Genomic DNA, 23,041 nt, shown 5'->3' on the forward strand with positions numbered 1-23,041 from the left:
TATGAGCATCATAGTTCCTGGTGACATCAACATCACCCCTTCAGGTCACAGCTACATTACCATCAACTCTCCATAATATAATACCACAGTCATCCTTTAGGCAAAACGTATTGAAATACATCCATTGTTGTTACGAATCCCTTTTGGCCCGACAGTCTAGGGGGGGGGATGGTAATGAGACCCGTAACATAACTCATGCAAATTATAATTGTGACAAAGTAAAAGTGTGAACAAAATAACCACGACAACTGAAATTATACCGTCAAACTCAGGGTTTATTGTAAAACACACAGTAATGGGGGGAGCAGGAAAAGGGGCTGAGCTGGACCCAAGGAAAGAAACAATAACCATCCAAAACACCCCTAAGCTAGACTAGCCTAATTTAACAGCTAACTAACCAAAAATACAGTGGGTGGTCCGCCCAGTTCTAACTAGTGTTTTTAACAAAGTCTACCTACGGGTAGTGTATGCCCATGGGCGACTTGTCTTGGTTTCCCCTTTTCCCACCAGCAATCAAACAAACACCATAACCAAAAACAATACTCACAGGAGATGAAAGTGATTTGGAGGTGCTCAAACAAAAGAGAGGTTAAGACACAAAGAGAGAGTGAAACACAGAGCTCTACATACATGGCATTTACAGAGATTGAGCTCTAGAGCAAACAACTGATGGGGTTTTTAAACCAAGGGAAAGGAACTGTGATAGGGTAGGAAACAGGAGGTGTGTCTTCTGATTGATGATTGATTGTTGACTGATTGGGGAGTGATGATGTTCACCTGTGAGGGGAGAAGGAGAGAAAAGAAACACACACAGGATACTTGTATGTAACACTTGTATCCGTAACACTTGTATCCGTAACAATTGTAATCTTGTTTTTCCTAGGTCTAGTTGAGGCTAGTATCGATTGGATACATCACGGCAGGATCCACCCAGCAAACCGATTCAGTCCGGCCAAGATTTATACCCCACAATGCCAGAGGTCTCTTCACAATCACCTATTCCAAAACAGACTATGGGATGCGCACAGTATTACATAGAGCCATGACTACATGGAACTCTATTCCACATCAGGTAGCAATAGAATAAGATTGAAAAAAACTCAGGTAGACAAAACGGACACAAGCTCTAGCACACACACTCTGCACACGTACATTGTAATATTGTTGTACGGTGGTATTATACATTTTGCATTGTAGATATGTAGTGGTGTAATAATGTTATATGATGTACTGTTTTATATTTTGTTTTATGTAATGTAAGTGTCTTAATGTGTTACATGCTGACCAGACCGGACACGTCGCATGCGCGAGCGTCGCGAAATAAATGTAGAAATCCATTTTATTCAATTATTGCACCCACACTGCTCGCGCGCCAGCGACGCCAAGGGCTAAAATAGAACTCATTCCTATTTCTGACGCAGATCGCGCTGAAAGTCCTGCCTCTCCCATCTCCTCATTGGTTTATAGAAGCAGGTACCCACGTGCCATCTCCTCATTGGTTATACCCACATGGGTGGCTGAAAGACAAACTGTTTTGTTGGTATTTGTGGTAATAAATACAATGAAAGTTTAGATGCGATCACCATATAAGTTAAACGATGAAAAAGCCTGGAAGGAGGAGAGATGACTGGATTGTGTGGACTGTGTGGATTAATTGTCGGAGTAGAGGTCCTTGTGTATTTCAGGTAAAATGACAAATTAGCGAGCAACAGCAAGCTAGCTAAATCGGACAAATTAACATTAGCTAGCAAGTGCAAGCAAACTAGCCAAATTGCCATCAATGTTTAATGATTTTTGACCTGTCCCCAAATTAATGTCATTGGTTCAGAGTTTGTCTTGATATTTTAACCTGCATGTCGTGATCACGTTTGGTGTGGGGGGGCAAAATACATTTATGCATGATAGCGCCCCTGCGCAGGCGGTTTGGGTTCGGTGTTAGGATCTCAGGAAGAGGCTAATGGGGATCCCTAATGAATTCAAATATTTAATGTGATCTTCTGGAGAGAAAAAAATGACATTGAAATGATTCAACCCAAATCTAAACTGTGTTGAAATGATAATGAACCTACATTCATTCTCTTCACTCTGTTCAGCTTGATAAAAGTCAAACAAAAAGGTAGACAGTCATGGAGCATGGAAAATTCTTTAGAATTCTTTAAACACTTTAGAGCAGATGTTGAGGAAGTATATCTAAAATACAATGGGGATCATTGCTGTTGGCTCACCTGAAAGGTACTCGCCAACCTGTTTCTTCTGTGAGCCGGATGCAATCGCTACTCCTTCTTCAAGCAAAGTAAAAAACTACACTATAAACACGATAAGCTCCACACCTAACTGGGCCAGAGCGAAGTGGGACTTCATTGGTTTCTCTAGGGGTCACCCCCCTTCACCAGTGTGATAAGCCCACAACACCTCAGGGGGGTTTGTTGGTAGAACCAGCATCCTGGAACTACCCCTCGGTCCACCACAACTCAGTCCTGACTCCCTACTGTCTGCTTGGCTCTGCCACTGCTCATTCCTCTTCTGTCAGATCTAACTAGATGCCACTTCTGCCTGCTTGCTGACGACAGCCACTTCCTTGCCACTCCTTCAATGCCGAACAGACCCAGGGCTCACCAGAACGATTTGCCTGCAAAGCTCCTGCAGCTGACCTCAACTGGTAGATTCCAGGCTCTCCATCCATTCTGCTGACTTTCAAGGACGAGGGACTGTTATTTCTTGAACTTCCCCTCATGTGCCTGCCTCATCGATCCTCTCCTTCCAGGGCACTGCGAGCTCTATGAGGACCACCTGCTGGTGTCTCTACACCAGAGAACGATATGTGGTCTGAGGCTTGTGCTGGCTATCTCTGGGAATCTGAGCTGCTTCTTGAGGTCTGCCTGCATCTCCCAGTCCCCTGCTGTGGTAAAGATCCCTTTGCTCCCTGTTCACTTCGCTCTCCTGACCTGAGGAAGTGGATGAAACAGGAGCCCTGGATGAGATGTTTCAGCTTTCTCCTTGCATGCTCCAGTCCTGTGGCCAATTGAGTCAGTATTTGGTTATGCTACCACTTGAATTGTCTATCAGTCAGACCTGCGTGGCAGGAGGAGAGCACATGCTCCAGATTGGCTGATCGTCCACATAGTGTGCAGCTGTCTGGGATGTCTGCCAACCCCCACATGTGAAGGTTTGTTGTGGAAAAAACATTGCCCTGTGTACAATGCAGAAACTTAATCTGCTGCCCTTCGATGATCCAGATGTCTTGCCAGGTGAGTGCCCTCGCTCTCACGCTGCCCCAGAATGTCCAGATGCCCTGGTTTTTCATGGTTATGACATGCCTGCTTTCTTCCTCAACCTTTCATACCTCCCTCTGATATTCTTGCTTTCTTCCTCAGTTTTTCATAACTAACTGGCAGCTGCAGCTTGCTGCCTGTGCTGTACAGGCAGATGGAGCAGAAGCCTCTTAATTTTAAGTGCGTCCCATCTGACCTCGGTAATGACCAAATGTGGCCGGCAGGGAAAATTTGTTTGACACCCCTGGGCTACACTGTCTTGAGAGAAAAGCTACTGAGGAACTTCTTCTTCATCGATGTGTGTCTTGTACTGTGAAACATAACCAACAGACTTCGAGTGCTGTAATAGACTGCTGTAATGCTGTGGTAGAAGAACAGTATGCTTCCATTGACTGAGTGGGTTAGAGCATGGTGCTAATTACAATTTGATGATTTGCGTACAATTATTAATAATAAGAAGCAGAAGAAGATAATAAACTGTATTTCTAACAAGCTTTTCATTGAAAGACAGTTAAAAATGAACAAGCTTGTCAGTAGGCATTTAAAATCAAGACTGATCTTTATGACTACAACGTTCTACTTCGTGTCCCCAAAATGCCCCATTAATGTTACCTGGTTAAATATGGGTTGGTCTTGCATGTTGTAACTGCAAAATATATCAGCGCCACTGTGTTGAACATAAGCATGAATGCCACAGGTATCAGAAACCCCCAAAACATTGGCAGCTTGAAGTCAAAGTTCTCTCCTTTGGATCGAGGGCAGCAAGCCAGTAACTGAGAGGTCAAATGAATGAGTTAGAGAGTGGGACAATGTGACAGACAAAACAGGCAGTGAATTGAATCACGTGGTTTAAAGTAAACATGGTGGGTGGCATAAGTAAACAAGAAACCTTTCAACAGAATGGATCATTCTTTTAGTTTTTACAACTTTTAAAATGGCTCTTTACCATCGTTAAAAGCCCTAGGACCATGCCTCAGGACTACCTGACATGATGACTCCTTGCTGTCCCCAGTCCACCTTGCCGTGCTGCTGCTCCAGTTTCAACTGTTCTGCCTGTGATTATTATTATTTGACCATGCTGGTCATTTATGAACATTTGAACATCTTGGCCATGTTCTGTTACAATCTCTACCCGGCACAGCCAGAAGAGGACTGGCCACCCCACATAGCTTGGTTCCTCTCTAGGTTTCTTCCTAGGTTTTGGCCTTTCTAGGGAGTTTTTCCTAGCCACCGTGCTTCTACACCTGCATTGCTTGCTGTTTGGGGTTTTAGGCTGGGTTTCTGTACAGCACTTTGAGATATCAGCTGATGTACGAAGGGCTATATAAATACATTTGATTAATATACTACACTTACATTCTCTAAAGACATAACATCACTATACAGGTTGCTTTTAAGTTCTATTTCAGGCTTATTAGAGCCTGAAAATATCACCTAGCATTAGTTTTGGTTTAAGGGGCCCAGGTCTAATGTCAGCCGAAACGACTAAATACTTTGTTTCTCCATGCTGTCCTACCCCATCCGATGGCCATGGTATAGGCTGTGAAGTGTGATGGGCTGGTGGCCAGGCTGTTTCTGATCAAAAAAATAGGGGTCACAACCCCATGTGGGTTCGCCTGATATGAAAATGAGATCGCAGGAGAATTTCCAAAATCCTGCTAAAGATTTAAATAATAATAAAACTAATTTGTATAAAATATGTATTTGTATCTCAATCATTAATGTGGTTAACCTTAAAACATTTTTTTTAATAATACTCAAATATAAAATTCAACCAGAAAGCGCCCTTAGATCGTGGGAAAAGGCTGCACTTGAACGTTGCACTTGAATCATTCCCACTTAAGGTGACCACATTTAAAATACACAAACGCGAGACAACAGGGGGATTTATGGGACAGTGTAACCTACCCTGTACCTAACTTCAAAATAGGCCAACGCATCATCCCTGTCAATCATGAATGATAATTTCATTTTTTTTTTTTTGCCTGTGCTACAAACAACTATACCAGTCTGCTAATACAGGACTAAAGGCCCAATGCACTACTTTTGTGAAATAATATTAATTCATTTATTTTGTATTTCTGATTTTTCAGGGGGTGTAACACCCTCGGCACCCTATTTCCCACTGCTATGCTTATCTTTCAGTCGAATATGGCTATTTACTTACTTTTCTAGCTCTTCATCAGAAGCATGTTTTTTTGTAAGTAGTTAGGAGGCCTGACAATCCTCTCCAAGTAGCAGAAATTTAGGCTGAAAGGATTTGAGAAATATTTGTTGACGAAAGGCCTATGACGTAGGCCTATGTCTCGTCTTGAGCTGCAAAAACATCATATCAATAACGATAGTTTCAATGGCAACAGTGAATAAGTGCCTCCAGGATGCTGGCCTTCTAGGCAGAGTTGCAAAGAAAAAGCTGTATCTCTGTCCATTGTGTGTTCTTTTGCCAATCTTAATCTTTTCTTTTTATTGGCCAGTCTGAGATATGGCCTTCTCTTTGCAGCATCCTGGAGTCACCTCTTCACTGTTGATATTGAGACTGGTGTTTTGCGGGTACAATTTAATGAAGCTGCCAGTTGAGGACATGTGAGGTGTCTGTTTCTCAAACTAGACACTCTAATGTACTTGTCCTCTAGCTCAGTTGTGCACAGGGGCCTCCCACTCTTTCTATTCTGGTTAGAACCAGTTTGCGCTGTTTTGTGAAGGGGTAATACACAGTGTTGTACGAGATTTTCAGTTTCATTGGAATTTATCGCATGGAATAGCCTTCATTACTCAGAACAAGAATAGACTGACGAGTTTCAGAAGAAAGTTATTTGTTTCAGGCCATTTTGACCCTGTAATCAAACCCACAAATGCTGATGCTCCAGATACTCAGTCTAAAGAAGGCCAGTTTTATTGCTGAATTTAATCAATCAGCACAACAGTTTTCAGCTGTGCTAACATAATTGCAAAAGGGTTTTCTAATGGCCTTTTAAAATTATAAAGTTAGATTAACTAACCCAATGTGCCACTGGAACACAGGAGTGATGGTTGCTGATAATGGGCCTCTGTATGCCTATGATCAATTTGATGCTATTTTAATTGACAAAAAAATGTGCTTTTCTTTCAAAAACAAGGACATTTGTAAGTTTTGCAAAAATTGGTGCGGTTTTAACTTCTTGATAAAATGTGGGACATGACTGTTTGGTTGCGGAGTAAAGGGCCAAAATTCAGGACTGTCCGGATAAAATCCGGGACTTGTGGTCACCCTATTCTCAGGTGAATGGCAAGGCCCACTACGATATGAAACCACACACTATTTCAGAGACTTTATCGCCACAATCAATTTGGTGAAAACAAGGTGTGTGGAGGCTGAGGCACAGAAACTCACATTAATACCTTTGTCAGATAACACAGTAAAAATAAGAATTCATTGGCCTCCCGAGTGGCGCAGCGGTTTAAGGTACTGCATCGCAGTGCTAGATGCATCACTACAGACCCGGGTTCGATCCCAGGCTGTGTCACAGCCACCAGCGACTGGAGACCCATGAGGCAGTGCACAATTGGCCCAGCGTCGTCTGTGGGTTAGGGGAGGGTTTGGACGGCTGGGATGTCCTTGTCCCATCGTGCCCGGCCCTCCTTATGGTGGGCCGAGCGCACGCACGCTAACTTTGGTCGCCGGCTGTGCAGTGTTTCCTCCGACACGTTGGTGCGGCTGGCTTCGGGTTAAGCGAGCAGTGTGTCAAAAAGCTGTAAGCAGTGTGGCTTGGCGGGGTCATGTTTCGGAGGACGCACGGCTCTCAACCTTCGCATCTCCCGTACGGGAGTTGGGGCGATGGGATGAGACTGTAACTACCAATTGGATACCATAAAATTGAATGAGAAAAAAAATATTATTAAATAACACATCTTGATTACATGTTTTACCTAATACAACATTCATTAGGATTGTAACAAATAAAAAATGGTTTCATTTTAGGTGAATAAAAGTAACATACCACTGGTTGTCTTCTCATCACATAACTCTTCTGAATAAGCAGACCAGTCAACCACTGTTCTTGGGAAGGAGAATCCATCCTTGATGGTGGAATTGCAGAAATTCTCTATCAAAATAAAATATATTTCAACATGGACCAAAAGTGTGACTGCAAACATGAAATATACATTCTGAATGTGAAATCCAAGGAATAGTTTTGTGGATCCAGGGTTATGTACAGTCGTGGCCAAAAGTTGAGAATGACACAAATACTAATTTTCACAAAGTCTGCTGCCTCAGTTTGTATGATGGCAATTTGCATATACTCCAGAATGTTATGAAGAGTGATCAGATTAATTGCAAAGTCCCTCTTTGCCATACAAATGAACTGAATCCTCAAAAAACATTTCCACTGCATTTCAGCCCTGCCACAAAAGGACCAGCTGACATCATGTCAGTGATTATCTCGTTAACACAGGTGTGAGTGTTGATGAGGACAGGGCTGGAGATCACTCGGTCATGCTGATTGACATCGAATAACAGACTGGAAGCTTCAAAAAGAGGGTGGCGCTTGGAATCATTGTTCTTCCTCTGTCAACCATGGTTACCTGCAAGGACACATGTGCAGTCATCATTGCTTTGCACATAAAGGGCTTCACAGGCAAGGATATTGCTGCCAGTAAGATTGTACCTAAATCAACCATTTATCAGATCATCAAGAACTTCAAGGAGAGCGGTTCAATTGTTCTGAAGAAGGCTTCAGGGTGCCCAAGAAAGTCCAGCTGCGGGATCGGGGCACTACCAGTACAGAGCTCAGGAATGGCAGCAGGCAGGTGTGCGTGCATCTGCACGCACATTGAGGCAAAGACTTTTGGAAGATGGCCTGGTGTCAAGAAGGGCAGCAAAGAAGCCACTTCTCTCCAGGAAAAACAACAGGGACAGACTGCTGAGTACTGGGGTAAAGTCCGATTGTTTGGGGCATCCGGAAAAAAACTTGTCCGGAGAAGACAAGGTGAGCACTACCATCAGTCCTGTGTCATTCCAACAGTAAAGCATCCTGAGACCATTCATGTGTGGGGTTGCTTCTCAGCCAAGGGAGTGGGCTCACTCACAATTTTGCCTGAGAACACAGCCATGAATACAGAATGGTACGAACACATCTTCCGAGAGCAATTTCTCCCAACCATCCAGGAACAGTTTGGTGACGAACAATGCCTTTTATAGCATGATGGAGCACCTTGCCATAAGGCAAAAGTGATAACTAAGTGGCTCGGGGAACATCGATATTTTGGGTCGATGGCCAGTAAATCTCCCCAGACCTTAATCCCATCGAGAACTTGTGGTCAATCCTCAAGAGGCGGGTGGACAAACAAAAACCCACAAATTCTGACAAACTCCAAACATTGATTATGCAAGAATGGGCTGCCATCAGTCAGGATGTGGCCCAGAAGTTAATTGACAGCATGCCAGGGCGGATTGCAGAGGTCTTGAAAAAGAAGGGTCAACACTGCAAATATTGACTCTTTGCATCAACTTCATGTAATTGTCAATAAAAGCCTTTGACACTTGTGAAATGCTTGTAATTATGCTTCAGTATTCAATAGTAACATCTGACAAATATCTAAAGACACTGAAGCAGCAAACTTTGGAAAATAATATTTGTGTCATTCTCAAAACTTTTAGCCACGAGTACTGTAGTGGTGTGGAGTGGAGCAGTGTTAGATCCAGGGTTAGGTATTAGAGGTCGTCCGATTCTGATTTTTCAACACCAGTACCGATTTACTGGAGGACAAAAAATGCAGATACCGATTTAAATCGGACGATTTTTATATATATATATGCGAAAATATATATAACTTGCGAAAGTATTCGGCCCCCTTGAACTTTGCAACCTTTTGCCACATTTCAGGCTTCAAACATAAAGATATAAAACTATTTTTTGAGAAGAATCAACAACAAGTGGGACACAATCATGAAGTGGAACGACATTTATTGGATATTTCAAACTTTTTTAACAAATCAAAAACTGAAAATTGGGCGTGCAAAATTATTCAGCCCCCTTAAGTTAATACTTTGTAGCGCCACCTTTTGCTGCGATTACAGCTGTAAGTCGCTTGGGGTATGTCTCTATCAGTTTTGCACATCGAGAGACTGACATTTTTTCCCATTCCTCCTTGCAAAACCGCTCGAGCTCAGTGAGGTTGGATGGAGAGCATTTGTGAACAGCAGTTTTCAGTTCTTTCCACAGATTCTCAATTGGATTCAGGTCTGGACTTTGACTTGGCCATTCTAACACCTGGATATGTTTATTTTTGAACCATTCCATTGTAGAATTTGCTTTATGTTTTGGATCATTGTCTTGTTGGAAGACAAATCTCCATCCCAGTCTCAGGTCTTTTGCAGACTCCATCAGGTTTTCTTCCAGAATGGTCCTGTATTTGGCTCCATCCATCTTCCCATCAACTTTAACCATTTTCCCTGTCCCTGCTGAAGAAAAGCAGGCCCAAACCATGATGCTGCCACCACCATGTTTGACAGTGGGGATGGTGTGTTCAGGGTGATGAGCTGTGTTGCTTTTACACCAAACATAACGTTTTGCATTGTTGCCAAAAAGTTCAATTTTGGTTTCATCTGACCAGAGCACCTTCTTCCACATGTTTGGTGTGTCTCCCAGGTGGCTTGTGGCAAACTTTAAACAACACTTTTTATGGATATCTTTAAGAAATGGCTTTCTTCTTGCCACTCTTCCATAAAGGCCAGATTTGTGCAATATATGACTGATTGTTGTCCTATGGACAGAGTCTCCCACCTCAGCTGTAGATCTCTGCAGTTCATCCAGAGTGATCATGGGCCTCTTGGCTGCATCTCTGATCAGTCTTCTCCTTGTATGAGCTGAAAGTTTAGAGGGACTGCCAGGTCTTGGTAGATTTGCAGTGGTCTGATACTCCTTCCATTTCAATATTATCGCTTGCACAGTGCTCCTTGGGATGTTTAAAGCTTGGGAAATTTTTTTGTATCCAAATCCGGCTTTAAACTTCTTCACAACAGTATCTCGGACCTGCTTGGTGTGTTCCTTGTTCTTCATGATGCTCTCTGCGCTTTTAACGGACCTCTGAGACTATCACAGTGCAGGTGCATTTATACGGAGACTTGATTACACACAGGTGGATTGTATTTATCATCATTAGTCATTTAGGTCAACATTGGATCATTCAGAGATCCTCACTGAACTTCTGGAGAGTTTGCTGCACTGAAAGTAAAGGGGCTGAATAATTTTGCACGCCCAATTTTTCAGTTTTTGATTTGTTAAAAAAGTTTGAAATATCCAATAAATGTCGTTCCACTTCATGATTGTGTCCCACTTGTTGTTGATTCTTCACAAAAAAATACAGTTTTATATCTTTATGTTTGAAGCCTGAAATGTGCCAAAAGGTCGCAAAGTTCAAGGGGGCCGAATACTTTCGCAAGGCACTGTATTTGTAAATATGACAATAGCAACAATACTAAATGAACACATATTTTAACTTAATATAATACATCAATAAAATCTATTTAATCTCAAATAAATAATGAAGCATGTTCAATTTGGTTTAAATAATGCAAAAACAAAGGGTTGGAGAAGAAAGTAAAAGTGCAATATTTGCCATGTAACAAAGCTAACGTTTAAGTTCCTTGCTCAGAACATGAGAACATATGAAAGCTGGTGGTTCCTTTTAACATGAGTCTTCAATATACCCAGGTAAGAAGTTTTAGGTTGTAGTTATAGGAATTATAGGACTATTTCTCTCTATACCATTTGTATTTCATATACCTTTGACTATTGGATGTTCTTATAGGCACTATAGTATTGCCAGCCTAATCTCGGGAGTTGATAGGCTTGAAGTCATAAACCTCGCAATGCTTGAAGCACAGCGAAGAGCTGCTGGCAAATGCAGGAAAGTGCCATCTAAATGGGTGGCATCCCTAAGTCTAAATATTGCTGTTACATTGTACAACCTTCAATGTTATGTCATAACTATGTACAATTCTATGTTTGGAAGAAATGGTCTTCACACAGTTCGCAACGAGCCAGGCAGCCCGAACTGCAGCATATACCCTGACTCTGCTTGCACAGAACGCAAGAGAAGTGACCATTTCCATAGTTAAGAAATTCATGTTAGCAGGCAAAATTAACTAAATATGCAGGTTTAAAAATATATACTTGTGTATTGATTTTAAGAAAGGCATTGATGTTTATGGTTAGGTACACATTGGTGCAACGGCAGTGCTTTTTTCGCGAATGCGCTTGTTAAATCATCACCCGTTTGGCGAAGTAGGCTGTGATTCGATGATAAATTAACAGGCACCACATCGATTTATATGCAACGCAGGACAAGCTAGATAACTACACTGGTTGATGATATTACTAGTTTAACTAGTGATTATGTTAAGATTGATTGATTTTTATAAGATACGTGTAATGCTAGCTAGCAACTTACCTTGGCTCCTTGCTGCACTCGCGTAACAGGTAGTCAGCCTGCCACGCAGTCTCCTTGTGGAATGCAATCGGCCATAATCTGTGTCCAAAAATGCTGAATACTAATTGTTATGAAAACTTCAAATCAGACCTAATTAATTGGCCATTCTGATAAATTGGTAGACCTCTATTAGGTATAGTAGTGTAGTATTATGGAGGAGTCTGAATGGTAGATCCAGGGTTAGGTATAGTGTAAGTGTGTGGATGTACCCTCTGAACAGGTCTCTCCGGTCCACTCATCCGGACAGATACAGACTCCACTCTGCAGCTCACCACTGTTGATACAGACCAGAGGAGGGGTTGTGGTGGGAGAGGGGAGAATGATACTAGTGATAGAGGTAGGGTAACCAGTAGTTGGAAGACCAGTAGTATTTAGGTAAACAGCAGTTGGAGAGTCAGTAGCTGGAGAGTCAGGCGTTAAACGGGCAGTAGTAGTTGGGGTAGTTTTGTCAATGGTGGTTGGAATGGCAGAGGATGTGCTGAGATCCCCCTGTAGTAAAGAGACTTTAAAAAAGATAATTCGGTAAACCACATAAACAAGGATACAGTGTCAGTTCCTATAATCATAGATGATCCAAGCTGTTCCAGTTTCAGTGTGTCTGTATCAGTGTAGAAATGTTTTCTACTGTAGTTTATGAAAGAAGTCATTATCACTGCCAATAAACGGTTGACAGCAAAGGCTACTCTGTTATCAACTGAATCTGAGACCTGACAGTAGTCTATTCACCGTCAATAGTGTCTGAATTTAAAAAAATCTGAAACAATGTCTTCATAGACACTAATAAGTTGAAGTCGGAAGTTTACATACTGTACACTTAGGTTGGAGTCATTGTCATTTTTCAACCACTCCACAAATGTCATGTAAACAAACTATAGTTTTGGCAAGTCGGTTAGGACATCTACTTTGTGCATGACACAAGTCATTTTTCCAACAATTGTTTACAGACAGATTATTTCACTGTATCACAATTCCAGTGGGCCAGAAGTTTATTCACTAAGTTGACTGTGCCTTTAAACAGCTTGGAAAATTCCAGAAAATGATGTCATGGCTTTAGAAGCTTCTGATAGGTTAAATTACATAATTTTAGTTAATTTGGAGGTGTTTCTGTGGATGTATTTCAAGGCTTACCTTCAAACACAGCGCCTCTTTGCTTGACATCATGGGAAAATCAAAAGAAAATCAGCCAAGACCTAAAAAAAAAAAGTCTGGTTCATCCTTGGGAGCAGTTTCAAAACGCCTTAAGGTACCACGTTCATCTGTACAAACAATAGTACGCAAGTATAAACACCATGGGACCACGCAGCCATCATACCGCTCAGGAAGGAGATGCGTTCTGTCTCCTAGACATGAACGTACTTTGGTGCGAAAAGTGCAAATCAATCCCAGAACAACAACAAAGGACCTAGTGAAGATCTTGGAGGAAACATGTACAAACGTATCTATATCCACAGTAAAACGAGTCCTATATCGACATAACCTGAAAGGTAGCTCAGCAAGGAAGAAGCCACTGCTCCAAAACCGCCATAAAAAAAGCCAGACTATGGTTTGCAACTGCACATGGGGACAAAGATTGTACTTTTTGGAGAAATGTCCTCTGGTCTGATGAAACAAAAATAAAACTGTTTGGCCATAATGACCATCGTTACGTTTGGAGGAAAAAGGGGGAGGCTTGCAAGCCGAAGAACAACATCCCAACTGAAGCACGGGGGTGGCAGCATCATGTTGTGGGGGTACTTTGCTGCAGGAGGGACTGGTGCACTTCACAAAATAGATGGCATCATGAGGGAGGAAAATTATGTGGATATTTTGAAGCAACATCTCAAGACATCAGTCAGGAAGTTAAAGGTTAGTGGCAAATGGGTCTTCCAAATGGACGATGACTACAACCTATAGTTCCAAAGTTGTGGCAAAATGGCTTAAGAACAACAAAGTCAAGGTATTGGAGTGGCCATCAAAGTCCTGACCTCGATCCCATAGAAAATTTGTGGGCAGAACTGATCCATATTTAACAGATGTTATTGGTCCATATTTAACAGATGTTATTGGTCCATACACATATTTAGAGATTGCCAGAGGCCCCGATCAACAGGCCCTCCGATTTGACACACTGAACTCTGTCTGAGAAGTAGTTGGTGAACCAGGAGGCAATCATTAGAGAAACTACTGTTAAGTCTGCAGATAAGAATATGGTGATTGACAGAGTCGAAAGCCTTGGCCAGGTCGATGAAGACAGCTGCACAGTACTGCCTTTTATCGATGGCGGTTATGATGTCGTTTAGGACCTTGAGCGTGGCTGAGGTGCACCCGTAACCAGCTCGAAAACCAGATTGCATAGCGGAGAAGCTATGCAAGCATGGAGGCCTACAAACCTGACTCAGTTACACCAGCTCTGTCAGGAGGAATGGGCCAAAATTCACCCAACTTATTGTGGGAAGCTTGTGGAAGGCTACCCAAAAGGTTGGACCCAAATTAAACAATTTAAAAGGCAATGTTACCAAATACTAATTGAGTGTATGTAAACTTCTGACCCACTGGGAATGTGATGAAAGAAATAAAAGCTGAAATAAATTATTCTCTCTACTATTATTCTGACCTTTCACATTCTTAAAATAAAGTGGTGATCCTAACTAACCTAACACAGGGAATTTTTACTAGGATTAAATGTCAGGAATAGTGAAACTGAGTTTAAATATATTTGGCTAAGGTGTATGTAAACTTCCGACTTCAACTGTATATCCTTCACAGCAAAAAGACTAACATCAATCAATCATTTAAGAAAAACTCAACTTAAATTCATAAACCAAACTGTAAAAACAGTAAGGTTATATATTGGTAATAATCAATTGATAAGTTAAATGTATCATACATCTTTGCACATCAGAAGGGAAAGCAACTTTCCAATACAGTTCTCCATCATACAAGAAACTTAACATCATCATCATACACTGAGTATACCAAACATTAGGAACAACCCCACCCCCCCTTAGCCCTCAGAATAGCCTCAGCTCATCAGGGCATGGACACTACAAGATGTCAAAAGAATTCCACAAGGATGCTGGCCCATGTTGACTCCAATGCTTCCCACAGTTGTGTCAAGTTGGCTGGATGTCCTTTGAGTGGTGCACCATTTCTGATACACACAGAAACAGTTGAGTGTGAAAAACCCTGCAACGTTGCAGTTCTTGACCCAAACCGTTGCGCTTGGCACCTACTACCATACCCCGTTCAAAGGCACTTGAATCTTTTGTCTTGCCCATTCACCCTCTAAACAGCACACAAACACAATCCATGTCTCAATTGTCTCAAGGATTAATAATCCTTCTTTAACCTGTCTCCTCCCCTTCATCTACACTGATTGGAGTGGAGTTAACAAGAGACATCAATAAGGAAAAAGAGCAGGTGTTCTTAATGTTTTGTACAGTCAGTGTAGTCTGAACATCTTAAACCACCCTGAATGAATCAAATATATAGCAAGTCTTACCTGTAGCAAAGACAACCATAATCCATAGCTCCTTAATCTCTGCTGTTTCCAGTCATCCAGTGTCAGCAGACTGCACATTATTAGACCGTCTGTGGGTCTTATGCTGCGCTCCACCTATTACAGAGTCCGCAGTGACGTACAGGTACCAGTTAATGATTTAGTGTTGAATTTAAGGGGAAAGTACTGTACATTGGCTCCAACACAATCAACAGGATCAGTAAAGGCAATGACACAAATTCTTTGAAAATAGATCAGACATTACTGGATGAATAAATTAGACATGGATGGATACTGGGAGGATCAGTCAACCAATAGAGTTACCCTTCTCTATGCAAAACCTTAGTTGCAGCTGGGAAGGTACAGCACATGTTTTGGTAAACAGACCTTTTTTGAACTAGAGCATGTGTAAAAAACAATGATGGAACTGTCTTGGAGGTCTGGATTAGAATTTGAGGACACTAGAGGGTGTACTAGTGAGTTTCCCAAACTGGGTGGGTGTAGAAAATTCCACATAAGGCCCCCAAAAAGGCTAGGGCTGGCTCACTGCATGTGTGGGAGCCACTACCCTCCTGATGAGTTCTGATTTTTTTGTGTGTTCCCCACTCCCATCAAAGTTGTCCATCACTGTTCTAGTTTGAATTTCTACCATATTTATTATTCCAGTCATTTCCATTCAAATCAGTGAACACTTGTGCTAACTTGTGGAGGAAGGAGAGATAATTGGAACATATGTCTAAGACTGGAGGTACAGTAACTAGCGTACTATCCGTTGGGGGACAGATTATGGCAGCCAGCTCCATAGGTCAGGATGAGATATAAGAGGATGGGTTTCTAAAGGCAGCAGGACAGGTCAACATTAAACCCTGGAGTCTCAGATAGACAACTCAAGTCTTAATCTGTCCACAGGCTCCAGAGCCAGGAGATGAGATAATGGAGGTGAGGGTTTACCAGGTAGATGACAGGACAGCCTATTGGCCCTAATGGAGGTGAGGGTTTACCAGGTAGATGACAGGACAGCCTATTGGCCCTAATGAAGGTTAGAGGGTTTACCAGGTAGATGACAGGACAGCCTATTGGCCCTAATGAAGGTGAGGGTTTACCAGGTAGATGACAGGACAGCCTATTGGCCCTAATGGAGGTGAGGGTTTACCAGGTAGATGACAGGACAGCCTATTGATCCTAATGGAGGTTAGAGGGTTTACCAGGTAGATGACAGGACAGCCTATTGGCCCTAATGAAGGTGAGGGTTTACCAGGTAGATGACAGGACAGCCTATTGGCCCTAATGAAGGTTAGAGGGTTTACCAGGTAGATGACAGGACAGCCTATTGGCCCTAATGAAGGTGAGGGTTTACCAGGTAGATGACAGGACAGCCTATTGGCCCTAATGAAGGTTAGAGGGTTTACCAGGTAGATGACAGGACAGCCTATTGGCCCTAATGAAGGTGAGGGTTTACCAGGTAGATGACAGGACAGCCTATTGGCCCTAATGAAGGCTCAAAGGCTGAACTCCTCATTGCTAAAAAAAAAAAAAAAAAAACACTTTATTGAACTGTCACTTTATTCCCTTTAACAGTGGGCAAAATGTATAGCAGTTCTCTAAGAATGTACCCCTAAATGAACCTTATGAAACAAATGAACCTTGAATTATTGAAATTAGCATACATAAGTGACAGTGAATATGCTCAGTGTTTTCATAAACATCTCTATTTATATGCACAATAATGAGGAAGACTGGTGAACAGTTTGGATGGAACGTTCCACTGCCATAATAAATCCTCATTTAGAGGAAGAGTTTGGCGCCACCACATGGCAGTTGAAGGTAGACACAGAGGCTGCTTCAAAATCAAATAAAATTGTACTTGACACATGCTTCTAATCAGCAGGTGTAGACTATCAGCAGCGGTGCCTGGGTAAAATCACTGGTGAAGCCAAACCCCCCCCCAACAAAAAAAGGCCATATTACAACCTGTGTTGTGGTAATTGTGCTATAACCCAATTCATATGCTTTGCGACCGTGATATATAGGTCTAAAGGCCGAGACAATAAGAAGACAAAGTGGCAGAATAAATTCAACCACACCTTTGTTTTATCACAAAACCAGATTGCTCTGTCCAATGAAGTCCACAAAGCATATTGCGTGTACAGTAACAGGCAGTTACATGACCTACGGCATTATCAAGCAAGTTAATGTTCCAACATTTTATGACCAATAAACAACTATTGAATTAGAACCAGTGTTATCGCAAATCGCAAAGAAAACGGGAGCTGCCTCCACTATTCCAGCACCATTTCAACTTCAACATTTGATCATTGAATCACCTCTGCTTTGTCTAATACAGTCACAACAAAAAGATACCAAAACAATTTAGTCCAATCAATGTAAGCTAAATATGATGTGGCTGTCCTGGTTTGATTTCTGTGTGCAAGTAGAAAAACATGTTGACTCACCCTACTTGTAGAAAAACGCCAATGCCATCCTCCTCTTTCATGTTGAGGACACGGTCTTATCACTCGGTCATACAGCAGTCCACGCTTTTATTTGTTTGTTGTCCTAGGCTACCTGGCTAAAATGCTTGTTCGCTAGCCTAACTTCAATTCGAGGCAACATTAGCCTTCTAACGTTACATCTAACGTTACTGTAGCTACATATTGAACTTCCATCCTCTCAGGCCAGTGGCACAACAATGTATGAATTAATGGTTGGATCAGAATCACCATTACGGAGGATAAATAAAACAACAAGTCCAAATCCCTATCTCCATCCATGGATAATTTAGGAAAGGGCCACCGGGGGACAACAACACAACGAAATGCAAAAATGCAAGTTTATCTGTCAATGACGTATGCTGTCAATGGCGGAGTGAAGGAGTGACGCCAAAATCCAAGCTTGCTTTCCGTGACACTTGTTTTTGGTGAGCCAGTATGGAGCCAGATAGCATCGTTAGGATAGTAAGAAAATCCATATGTAAATTGTTAGGCTCATAAGAAATGTGTGAAACGTAAACATGACATTTCATCTGTGAACATATGAACACCACGTTACGATTAGACTAACATTTTAGGCTTGAACAAATCTGACATATAATCGTACCTTTCAGAGTTTTGTCAGTTTCATCTGAATTTATGAAATTGCTTCTTCCAATTATTGATAAACATCCACTTGTTAAGAAACGAACTGTTAGAACTGTTAAGGCTCCATGGATTGATGAGGAAGTGAAAAACTGTATGGCTGAAAGAGATGGGGCAAAAGAAGTGGCTAATAAGTCTGGCTGTACATCTGACTGGCTGATTTACTGCAAATTGAGAAATTATGAGACTAAACTCAACAAAAAGAAGAATAAACTTTATTATGAAGCCAAAATCAATGATATAAAGAAATGTGGAGTACTTTAAATTAAATGGGCAGAAAAACAAATTCATCTCCATCTTTCATTGAATCCGATGGCTTATTCATCACAAAACTATTTGATGTTGCCAATTATTTTAATGATTATTTCATTGGCAAAGTGGGCAAACTTAGGCAGGAAATGCCCACGACAAACAGTGAGCAATTATATTCATGCATAAAAAACGAATAATGAAATAAAAGCAGTGCAAGTTTGAATTTTGTAAAGTCAGTGTGGGAGAGGTGGAAAAAGTATTGTTAATGGCCAATAAACTCCTGGTTCATCAGCAACCACAGCTAATGAAGTCACTGAAACCATTAACAAAGAGTTGCAGTCTGTTTTGGAATGGGTGGCCTGTTATAAACTGGTCCTGAACATCTCTAAAAATAAGAGCATTGTATTTGGTACAAACTATTCCTTAAGTGCTAGACCTCAGCCGAATCTGGTAATGAATGGTGTGGCTGTTGAACAAGTTGAGGATACTAAATTACTTGGCGTTACCTTAGATTGTAAACTGTCATGGTCAAAACATATAGATTCAATGGTTACAAATATGGGGAGAGGTCTGTAATAAAGAGATGCTCTGCTTTTTTGACACCACACTCCAAAAAGCAAGTTCTGCAGGATCTAGTTTTGTCTAATCTTGATTATTGTTCAGTTGTGTGGTCCAGCACGGCAAGGAAAGGCCTAGTTAAGCTTTAGCTGGCCCAGAACAGAGCGGCACGTGTTGCTCTTAATTGTAATCAGAGGGCTATATAAATATAGATACTATGCGTGCCAGTCTCTCTTGGCTATGACTTGAGGAGAGATTGTCTGCATTGCTTCTTCTTTTTTATAAGAAACATTAATGTGTTGAAAATCCCAAATTGTTTGCATTGTCAATTTACACACAGCTCTGACACACACACTTATCACACCAGACATACCACCATGGGTCTTTTCATAATCCCCAAATCCAGAACAAATTCAAAACATACAGTATTATATAGAGCCCTTATTGCATGGAACTTCCTTCCATCTCATATTGATCAAATAAACAGCAAACCTGGTTTCAAAAAACAGAAAGCAACACCTCTCCCCTATTGGACCTAGATAGTTTGTGCGCATGCATTGATATGTAGGCTACGTGTGCCTTTCTAAAAATGTATGTAGTTCTGTCCTTGAGCTGTTCTTGTATGATGATGTTCTGTATTATGTTTCATGTTTTGTGTTGAACCCCAGGAAGAGTAGCTGTTGCTTTTGCAACAGCTAATGGGGATCCTAATAAAATAAAACCAACAAAAAATGTTAAGCCTGTGAGGAGCGCTACGTGAACAAGCATAACACAGTAAAAAAAAAAACAGAAGTCAGGGAAACCAGAAAGAGGTATTTTGCACATGTTCAAGTCTCATTCTCCCACCGGAGTAGCAATATGTGTGAGAAGAGCAATCTGTGTGAGAAGAGCGACATGGTGCTGGTCCGCCTAATTATCATGTAAGGATTGTGTTGTCCAATTCAACTGAGGAGTAATAATTACTTCACATTTTGGTAGCTAATGTAAATCTAGATAGCACTAGCTAGCTAATGACACGAAGCTAGCTAACTAACTAGCTTACACAGTCAATCTCTGCTCATGGCATATGATATGGCCTAGCTAGTTAGCTCATGTCACTGACAAAAAATACACTTTGTTGTGCAAGGAGTAAGCCTGTGTCAAGCTAGCCACTGTTTAACTACCAAATACCGTTATGGTTATTGGTAGCAAGCAAGGAGGAGAACCTTTCCTGTCCACAAGGTTGCCCTAGTCAAGGACTCACATCCAGTACCTAGATATAGTAATAAGTTATTGATTGTCGTTATTCGTTTTTCTATTGAGTTATCAAAGAGTAACTAAGTTAGCTCGCTAACGTGCTGACCAGACCGCTCGCATGTTGATTTTGTCCACCCACACCAGACGTGATCAGGACAGGCAGGTTGAAATATCAAAACAAACTCTGAACCAACTATATTAGTTTGGGGTCAGGTCGAAAAGCATTAAACATGTATGCCAATTTAGCTAGCTAATTTGCCCTGGGATATAAACATTGGGTTGTTATTTTACCTAAAATGCACAAAATTCTCTTCTCCGACAATTAATTCACAGATAAAAGTTTGTTTCTGGTAATCTCTCCTCTCAACCAAGCATTACCACTACCGACTGGAATGTGAACCTCAGTTCATCTTTCAATCACCCATGTGGGCATATGCTCCTAAAAACCAATGTGGAGATGGCGCATGGGTGTATGCTCCTAAACCAATGAGGCAATGGGAGAGGCGGGACTTGCAGCAAATCAAGCATCACAAATAGAACCAAGTTCTATTTTAGCGCCTGGTTATACAGACGCTCGTTGACGCGTGCGAGCAGTTTGGATGCAATGATTGAATAACATGTATGTGTATGTATTTTGCAACGCTCGCGCAGCATGTCAGTTGCTTTGCAGCTTCCAGTTTAATTTCCAAAATAAAAGTCTAGAGGTTGTTTTAGAACTGAATTAGGTAACGACTTTATACCAGTAGATGGCGTAGTATAGGCTTGGGCTTTCAGCAAATGACTTGTGTGAGAATAATACTATAAAGACACAGAAGAGTCTTGTCTAGAATAACCACCTGAGCGGCAAAATAGAAAGTAAATATGATTTAGACTAGGCCTATTCTGCTCACTAAATATGCAATGCTGTTGTGTTATTTAATGGCCATATAACTACATAATTTATTTGTATAGCTGCTTGAGACTACTGTGGTGATCAACCAAAAGGTTGCGAGATCAAATCCCTGAGCTGAGAAGGTAAGAATCTGTCATTCTGCCCCTAAACAAGGCAATGTTCTAGGCCATCATTGAAAATAAGAATTTGTTCTTAACTTACTTGTCTAGTTAAATAAAAAAATGTAATTTTTTTCCCCAGTATTTGGGAGCATGGACAGTAGGCCTTGTATTAGGCATTTTGACTGTTGTATTTGTAAGTTCCACTCTGTATGTAGGCTTGTACACAACCCCATTATGCAGAGGCTATATCCATATCAATGAATGAGACAAAAAAAATATTGATTAAGTCTTGGCTATAACCTGTCTTGAGTGAAATAGTCTTGACCATTTGGGATCCCTTGGCTATCTATAGCCTGTTCTTATTGGCAGATCTGTTTTCCTTATCAGCCACTGCATGTGCTTCTTCAACTATTTTGGAAATGTTTTATTTAGAAACTTTTTCTAGAGGGCTGTGAGGGGAGGCCTATTATTAAAACAGTTATAAAACACAGAGTTCTAAAATTATTCCGCAAAACAACAGTACCCAAAATGATAGCCTAAATTGCAATGCCTACAAGTTGAAGGCCTATTTTTTTCAGAAATATAGGCCTAAATTAAACATTGAATTATTAAAGTGATAGGCTAAAGAACTTTGAAGAATACATTATTTCAATAAACAAATGGATGACTGTTCTATTCTCATCAATTTAGTTCCTATTGCAACTCAGACAAATGACATAATTGATGACATACTGATTGACTGAACTGAATGAAGGATTAATTAAATGTTCAAAATGTTGGAATGATGAGTTGTGCGCATCATGCATGCTCCACACTTTATTTGGCTAGTAGGCAAATCAAATTGTATTAGTCACGTGACGAATACAACAGGTGTACAATGCAGTTAAAAAAATACGGATAAGAATAAGAAATTTAACTTGTGTGTATGAGGTAATAGTGGTGGAATTGTTAGGTTAGATTACTCGTTGGTTATTGCTGCATTGTCGGAACTAGAAGCACAAGCATTTCGCTACACTCGCATTAACATCTGCTAACCATGTGTATGTGACACATACATTTTTATTTGATTTGATGTTGGATGAGGCGGGTTGCAGGAAGGTATATTTAATTTGAAAATGGAAAAAGAGATTTAAATACAGAAAATATTTAGACGGGACAAAGACAAACACGTCTTGCTTGGATTGGAAATCATCTAATTGATTGGCTGCAAGTTCAACCTGTCAATATAGCTCATAGACCGAGAGCATGGTTGCATCACTGTCTGGTACGGCAACTGCTCGGCCTCCGACCGCAAGGCACTACAAAGGGCAGTGCAAATGGCCCAGTACATCACTGGGGCCAAGCTTCCTGCCATCCAGGGCCTCTATAGCAGGCAGTGTCAGAGGAAGGCCCTAAAAATTAATTATAAAAGACTCCAGCCACCCTAGTCATGGACTGTTCTCTCTGCTACCGCACGACAAGCGGTACCGGAGCGTCAAGTCTAAGTCCCCTCATGTGCCTGACATGCCTCCTCTACACTGTCTAAAGCTATTTTCTGAGACATTGTGTAAAATGAAATCAAATTTATTTCACTAAGAACACAAACATTTTAATTCTCACTAAGAATACTGAAACAAGAGAATAATCAGATTTATCCAAAACAGTCA

The 23,041-nt window shown here is 41.2% G+C and overlaps 1 long non-coding RNA gene across 1 annotated transcript; it reads right to left on the reverse strand.

The window, feature by feature from the left end:
• Positions 1-735: 735 nt before the first annotated feature.
• LOC121839214 lies at positions 736-18,441 on the reverse strand. The gene is made up of 4 exons (XR_006078745.1): positions 15,226-18,441; positions 11,954-12,247; positions 7,250-7,354; positions 736-777 (listed from the first exon to the last, which is right to left on the reverse strand). It is a non-coding gene; the product is annotated as an uncharacterized LOC121839214 (long non-coding RNA).
• Positions 18,442-23,041: the final 4,600 nt, after the last annotated feature.

This window comes from Oncorhynchus tshawytscha, linkage group LG14, assembly GCF_018296145.1.
Source record: "Oncorhynchus tshawytscha isolate Ot180627B linkage group LG14, Otsh_v2.0, whole genome shotgun sequence".
Lineage (NCBI taxonomy): Eukaryota > Metazoa > Chordata > Actinopteri > Salmoniformes > Salmonidae > Oncorhynchus > Oncorhynchus tshawytscha.